The following is an 8,353-nucleotide window of genomic DNA, read 5'->3' on the forward strand; positions in this document are numbered from 1 at the left end:
TCCCATAAGTATCCCGTACACCAGGGTGACTTACATACAGCATGGGCCCTCTTCCTATAAAAAGTGCCCACATTGCATGTGATTGACAGGAGATGCGATGTGGTCCTGTGTGCATAGCCATCCCCTTCCCCCACCACACCAGCCTGGGCACCAGATAGCCTTCCCCACCACACCAGTCTGGGCACCAGATAGGCACCTCCTTCCCCACCACACCAGCCTGGACACCAGATAGGCACCTCCTTCCCCACCACACCAGTCTGGGCACCAGATAGGCACCTCCTTCTCCACCACACCAGCCTGGACACCAGATAGGCACCTCCTTCCCCACCACACCAGCCTGGACACCAGATAGCCATCCCCTTCCCCACCACACCAGCCTGGGCACCAGATAGCCATCCCCTTCCCCACCACACCAGTCTGGGCACCAGATAGCCATCCCCTTCCCCACCACACCAGCCTGGGCACCAGATAGGCACCCCCTTCCCCACCACACCAGCCTGGGCACCAGATAGGCACTTCCTTCTCCACCAGCCTGGGCACCTCCTTCCCCACTGCACCAGCCTGGCCACCAGATAGCCTTCCCCACCACACCAGTCTGGGCACCAGATAGCCATCCCCTTCCCCACCACACCAGTCTGGGCACCAGATAGCCATCCCCTTCCCCACCACACCAGCCTGGGCACCCCCTTCCCCACCACACCAGCCTGGGCACCTCCTTCCCCACTGCACCAGCCTGGCCACCAGATAGGCATCCCCTTCCCCACCACACCAGTCTGGGCACCAGATAGCCATCCCCTTCCCCACCACACCAGCCTGGCCACCAGATAGACACCTCCTTCCCCACCGCACAAGCCTAGGCACCTCCTTCCCCACCGCACAAGCCTGGGCACCAGATAGCCATCCTCTTCCTCACCACACCTGCCTGGGCACCAGATAGGCACCCCCTTCCCCACCACACCTGCCTGGGCACCAGATAGGCACCCCCTTCCCTACCACACCTGCCTGGGCACCAGATAGGCAACCCCTTCCCCACAACACTAGCCGGAGCACCAGATCGGCACTCCCTTACCCACTGCACCAGATAGGCACCTCCTTCCCCACCGCACCAGCCTGGGCACCAGATAGGCACCTCCTTCCCCACCGCACCAGCCTGGGCACCAGATAGGCACCTCCTTCCCCACCGCACCAGCCTGGGCACCTGCTTCCCCACTGCAACAGCCTGGGCACCAGATAGGTACCCCCTTCCCTACCACACCTGCCTGGGCACCAGATAGGCAACCCCTTCCCTACCACACCTGCCTGGGCACCAGATAGGCAACCCCTTCCCTACCACATCTGCCTGGGCACCAGATAGGCAACCCCTTCCCTACCACACCTGCCTGGGCACCAGATAGGCACCCCCTTCCACACGACACTAGCCGGAGCACCAGATAGGCACCCCCTTCCTCACCACACTAGCCCGGGCACCAGATAGGCACTCCCTTCCCCACTGCACCAGCCTGGGCACCAGATAGGCATCCTCTTCCCCATTACACCAGCCTGGGCACCAGGTAGGCACCCCCTTCCCTACCACACCTGCCTGGGCACCAGATACCCACCCCCTTCCCTACCACACCTGCCTGGGCACCAGATATCCACCCCCTTCCCTACCACACCTGCCTGGGCACCAGAGAGGCAACCCCTTCCCTACCACACCTGCCTGGGCACCAGATAGGCAACCTCTTCCCTACCACATCTGCCTGGGCACCAGATAGGCAACCCCTTCCCTACCACACCTGCCTGGGCACCAGATAGGCACCCCCTTCCACACGACACTAGCCGGAGCACCAGATAGGCACCCCCTTCCTCACCACACTAGCCCGGGCACCAGATAGGCACTCCTTTCCCCACTGCACCAGCCTGGGCACCAGATAGGCATCCTCTTCCCCATTACACCAGCCTGGGCACCAGTTAGGCACCCCCTTCCCTACCACACCTGCCTGGGCACCAGATACCCACCCCCTTCCCTACCACACCTGCCTGGGCACCAGATATCCACCCCCTTCCCTACCACACCTGCCTGGGCACCAGAGAGGCACCCCCTTCCCTACCACACCTGCCTGGGCACCAGATAGGCACTCCCTCACTACACCAGGGTGGGCATTAATCGCTACGTTTCTGACGACTGCAAGGGAAATGCAAATATGTGCTCCGAATGCTAAAAGTTGCTGAGATTTCTAGATTCCATGCAGGTTGCTATGACAACAGTTTTTTTCTTTTTGGAGGATTTTCCTGTGAATGAGAGAACGAGGGGATTTTCCACTTCGTGCTTTCTGCATCTCCGTGTTCTCTGGAGATATTCATTACAGTTATATCTACGTTCCTGTAATAAACCAATGCAGGCCAGGGTGGCATGTGGACAGCTGGCAGAGATATGGAGCGGAAGCCCCTGTGCCACGCTGCGCATTGCCCATTACATAGATCTTAGTATTTGCACTCTGTACCGGCCAGATGGGAATTTCAGCCTTTTTCATAAACCATTCATACTGCACAATGGTGCCCTCGTGAAACCGCGCTGTCAAGCAGCAGGAGAGATTAGGGATGGATGTTTCTTAACCAGTGGTGGCTCTTACCTCTGTGAAGAAGGGGGGCTGCTGCAATGCCACTCCCCCCCCCCACCACCACCACCACCCCTCCGCTGCTGGACCCCCCACCACCGGTGCCTGCAGTCCATAGAAGCATATTCATGGTCCCGAAGCATGCACAGTATCGTCCTCTGTACTGCGAATGTGCAGAACCCGTTTTTATGGGCTGCCACCGCAACACACCGTAGATGCATCCCAGACGGAGGGAACGCCTCCCAATGGGACTGCCTTGGGTGGTTTGCAGGTCGGACTTCCAAAAATAAGCCACTGTCAGTCAATCTCCGCTTTCACCTGTCCATCCATTAGGTGCCACCACCCATTTGTGCCGATTCCTAGTGTCTGCAGATCGAGCTTTGGTTTTCTCTTATGGGCTCTGCCATTTTGGTGAAGACTGGCAGCTGCAACTCCCCAAGTTTCCCCCAGCTGCACCCTGAAGAAGCCACAAGGGGGCAGATGTGTGACTCCTTAACAAGATATAAATATGAAGGTGATTAAAGTCCAGCCAATCAGATCCTAACTGTCATGTTATAGGCAGTTAGGAGCTGCTTTACCAGTCTTTATCACCCTCATGTTTATCTTTTTTTAAATCTTTTTCATCTGGATCAGCACCCGCAGAGAGACAGCTCCTATACCATCTCACCCAGATCAGCACCTGCAGAGAGACAGCTCCTGTACAATCGCACCCGGATCAGCACCTGCAGAGAAACAGTTCCTGTACCATCTCACCCGAATCAGCACCTGCAGAGAGACAGCTCCTGTACCATCTCACCAGGATCAGACCCTGCAGAGAGATAGCTCCTGTACAATCGCAGGCCGATCAGTACCTGCAGAGAGACAGCTCCTGTACCATCACACCCGGATCAATACCCACAGAGAGACCATTCCTGTACCATCTCACCCAGGTCAGCACCTGCAGAGAAACAGTTCCTGTACCATCGCACCCGGATCAGCACCTGCAGAGAGACAGCTCCTGTACCATCGCACCCGGACCAGCCCCGCAGAGAGACAGCTCCTGTACCATCTCACCCCGGATCATCACCTGCAGAGAGACAGCTCCTGTACCATCTCACCTCGATCAGCACCCGCAGATAATTTGATTTGCTCTTTGGCCTTATATATTTGGAATAGTAAAATATATTTAGCCACCTAGGTGGAGAAATACAGGCGCTTGTAGATGATTTGTTGAGCTAGCTGCTCACACCCAGGGGTGGTAAGACCCCAAAGATATTAAACAATGAGAGAAAACAAGGTGTGGTGGAGCACTACATAAAAATATGGGTTTGACCAATTGGGTAGTACATAAAAAAAAAATATTTATTCTAACACATAGATGATATATAACACTTAAAAGGCAATTGCAGAGAGACAGCTCCTGTACCATCTCACCCGGATCAGCACCTGCAGAGAGACAGCTCCTGTACCACCTCACCCGGATCAGCACCTGCAGCGAGACAGCTCCTGTACCATCTCACCCCGGATCAGCACCTGCAGAGAGACAGCTCCTGTACCATCTCACCCCGGATCAGCACCTGCAGAGAGACAGCTCCTGTACCCTCTCACGCAGATCAGCACCTGCAGAGAGACAGCTCCTGTATGATCTCTCTCGGATCAACACTCGCAGAGAGGCAGCTCCTGTACCATCTCACGCAGATCAGCACCCGCAGAGAGACAGCTCCTGTACCATCTCACGCAGATCAGCACCTGCAGAGAGACAGCTCCTGTACCATCTCACCTCAATCAGCACCTGCAGAGAGACAGCTCCTGTACTATCTCACCCGGATCAGCACTCGCAGAGAGACAGCTCCTGTACCATCTCACCCGGATCAGCACTCGCAGAGAGACAGCTCCTGTACCATCTTGCCCGGATCAGCACTCGCAGAGAGACAGCTTCTGTACCATCTCACCCCGATCAGCACTCGTAGAGAGACAGCTCCTGTACCATCTCACCCGGATCAGCACTCGTAGAGACACAGCTTCTGTACCATCTCACCCGGATCATCACTCGCAGAGAGACAGCTTCTGTACCATCTCACCTGGATCATCACCTGCAGAGAGACAACTCCTGTACCATCTCACCTCGATCAGCACCTGCAGAGAGACAGCTCCTGTACCATCTCACCCGGATCAGCACTCGCAGAGAGACAGCTCCTGTACCATCTCACCCCCGGATCAGCACTCGCAGAGAGCTGTACCATCTCACCCGGATCAGCACTCGCAGAGAGACAGCTTTTGTACCATCTCACCCCCGGATCAGCACCTGCAGAGAGACAGCTCCTGTACCATCTCACCTCGATCAGCACCTGCAGAGAGACAGCTCCTGTGCTATCTCACCCGGATCAGCACTCGCTGAGACACAGCTCCTGTAACATCTCACCCGGATCAGCACTCGCAGAGAGACAGCTCCTGTACCATCTCGCCCCGGATCAGCACTCGCAGAGAGACAGCTTCTGTACCATCTCACCCGAATCAGCACCTGCAGAGAGACAGCTCCTGTACCATCTCACCTCGATCAGCACCTGCAGAGAGGCAGCTCCTGTACCATCTCACCCGGATCAGCACTCACAGAGAGACAGTTCCTGCAACATCTCACCCGGATCAGCACTCTCAGAGAGACAGCTCCTGTACCATCTCACCCGGATCAGCACTCGCAGAGAGACAGCTCCTGTACCATCTCGCCCCGGATCAGCACTCGCAGAGAGACAGCTTCTGTACCATCTCACCCGAATCAGCACCTGCAGAGAGACAGCTTCTGTACCATCTCACCCGAATCAGCACCTGCAGAGAGGCAGCTCCTGTACCATCACACCGGGATCAGCACTCAGAGAGACAGTTCCTGTAACATCTCACCCGGATCAGCACTCTCAGAGAGACAGCTCCTGTACCATCTCGCCTCGATCAGCACCTGCAGAGAGACAGCTTCTGTGCCATCTCACCCAGTTCCTTACCTGCAGAGAGACAGCTCCTGTACCATCTCTCCCGGATCAGCACTCGCAGAGAGACAGCTCCTGTACCATCTCACCTCGATCAGCACTCGCAGAGAGACAGCTCCTGTACCATCTCACGCAGATCAGCACCTGCAGAGAGACAGCTCCTGTACCATCTCACCTCAATCAGCACCTGCAGAGAGACAGCTCCTGTACTATCTCACCCAGATCAGCACTCGCAGAGAGACAGCTCCTGTACCATCTCACCCGGATCAGCACTCGCAGAGAGACAGCTCCTGTACCATCTCGCCCGGATCAGCACTCGCAGAGAGACAGCTTCTGTACCATCTCACCCGGATCATCACCTGCAGAGAGACAACTCCTGTACCATCTCACCTCGATCAGCACCTGCAGAGAGACAGCTCCTGTACCATCTCACCCGGATCAGCACTCGCAGAGAGACAGCTCCTGTACCATCTCACCCGGATCAGCACTCGCAGAGAGACAGCTCCTGTACCATCTCACCCCCGGATCAGCACTCGCAGAGAGCTGTACCATCTCACCCGGATCAGCACTCGCAGAGAGACAGCTTTTGTACCATCTCACCCCGGATCAGCACCTGCAGAGAGACAGCTCCTGTACCATCTCACCTCGATCAGCACCTGCAGAGAGACAGCTCCTGTGCTATCTCACCCGGATCAGCACTCGCAGAGAGACAGCTAATGTACCATCTCACCCCGGATCAGCACTCGCAGAGAGACAGCTCCTGTACCATCTCAACTGGATCAGCACTCGCAGAGAGACAGCTCCTGTACCATCTCGCCCCGGATCAGCACTCGCAGAGAGACAGCTTCTGTACCATCTCACCCGAATCAGCACCTGCAGAGAGACAGCTCCTGTACCATCTCACCTCGATCAGCACCTGCAGAGAGGCAGCTCCTGTAAAATCTCACCCGGATCAGCACTCGCAGAGAGACAGTTCCTGTAACATCTCACCCGGATCAGCACTCTCAGAGAGACAGCTCCTGTACCATCTCACCTCGATCAGCACCTGCAGAGAGACAGCTCCTGTACCATCTCACCCAGTTCCTTACCTGCAGAGAGACAGCTCCTGTACCATCTCTCCCAGATCAGCACTCGCAGAGAGACAGCTCCTGTACCATCTCACCTCGATCAGCACTCGCAGAGAGACAGCTCCTGTACCATCTCACACGGTTCCTTACCTGCAGAGAGACAGCTCCTGTACCATCTCTCTCGGATCAGCACTCGCAGAGAGACAGCTCCTGTACCATCTCTCTCGGATCAGCACTCGCAGAGAGACAGCTCCTGTACCATCTCTCCCGGATCAGCACTCGCAGAGACACAGCTCCTGTACCAGCTCACCCGGTTCCTTACCTGCAGAGAGACAGCTCCTGTACCATCTCACCTCGATCAGCACTCGCAGAGAGACAGCTCCTGTACCAGCTCACCCGGTTCCTTACCTGCAGAGAGACAGCTCCTGTACTATCTCACCCGGTTCCTTACCTGCAGAGAGACAGCTCCTGTACCATCTCTCTCGGATCAGCACTCGCAGAGAGACAGCTCCTGTACCATCTCTCTCGGATCAGCACCCGCAGAGAGACAGCTCCTGTACCAGCTCACCCCGGTTCCTTACCTTTCAGAGAGACAGCTCCTGTACCATCTCTCCCGGATCAGCACTCGCAGAGAGACCGCTCCTGTACCATCTCACCTCGATCAGCACTCGCAGAGAGACAGCTCCTGTACCATAGACAGGAGACAGCTCAGCACTCGCAGAGAGACAGCTCCTGTACCATAGATAGGAGACAGCTCAGCACTCGCAGAGAGACAGCTCCTGTACCATCTCACCCGGATCAGCACCCGCAGATAATTTGATTTGCACTTTGGCCTTATATAGTTGGGGAGTTTCCGATACATTTCATCATTAATATTCGGGACCAATAAAAAAATATTAACCTTTAATTTCTGTATGTAATGATAATGACTGGTTTACTACTACCTGCCCAGTATATACATGTGCATTTATTATTTGTGTTTGTCATAATAAAATGATAATCCTGATTTCTACAGGTGCCAATCTGTATAGGAATACTGGCATTGTGCAGTGTCAGAGGGGTCTCACAGAGTCAACGGGCATAGTACCACCACTGCCACCATTGCTTGGTACATACAGTCCATGTAATCACTGCATTCTGTGTGTGTGATGCCTCCCCCATAGCCCGGGAGGGAGGGAGGATGATGAATCACTGTGCATGAGACTGACAGCTGGGCTGTGTACATCAGAATCTGCCAGAGAACATGCTCACCCTGTAATGTGGGGGTGTTACAGAACCCCATCGCCGTACACTGACGTCTGTATATTCCTATAGCAGAAGATGGAAAGTCAGGAAATGTTATCATTCAGAGGCCCAGACAGTGATGGAGGGGATTAGTGGAGGTGTGGGGGGGATAACTACCACCAGGTGATATTACAGGGAGGAGCCACAGCCAGCCCTGGTAACAACACAGCAAAGCGACCCGGACACAGCAATATGTATATAATAGTCACTAGACGTATATACCATTACCGCGGTGATACCGGCTGATAGCCACAGCCAGCCCTGGTAACAACACAGCACAGTGACCTGGACACAGCAATATGTATATAATAGTCACTAGACGTATATACCATAACTGCGGTGATACCGGCTGATAGCCACAACCAGCCCTGGGAACAACACAGCACAGCTACCCGGACACAGCAATATGTATATAATAGTTACTAGACGTATACCATTACTGCGGTGA

This window comes from Crinia signifera, chromosome 7 (genome assembly GCF_055691185.1).
Source record: "Crinia signifera chromosome 7, ASM5569118v1, whole genome shotgun sequence".
Classification (NCBI taxonomy): Eukaryota; Metazoa; Chordata; class Amphibia; order Anura; family Myobatrachidae; genus Crinia; species Crinia signifera.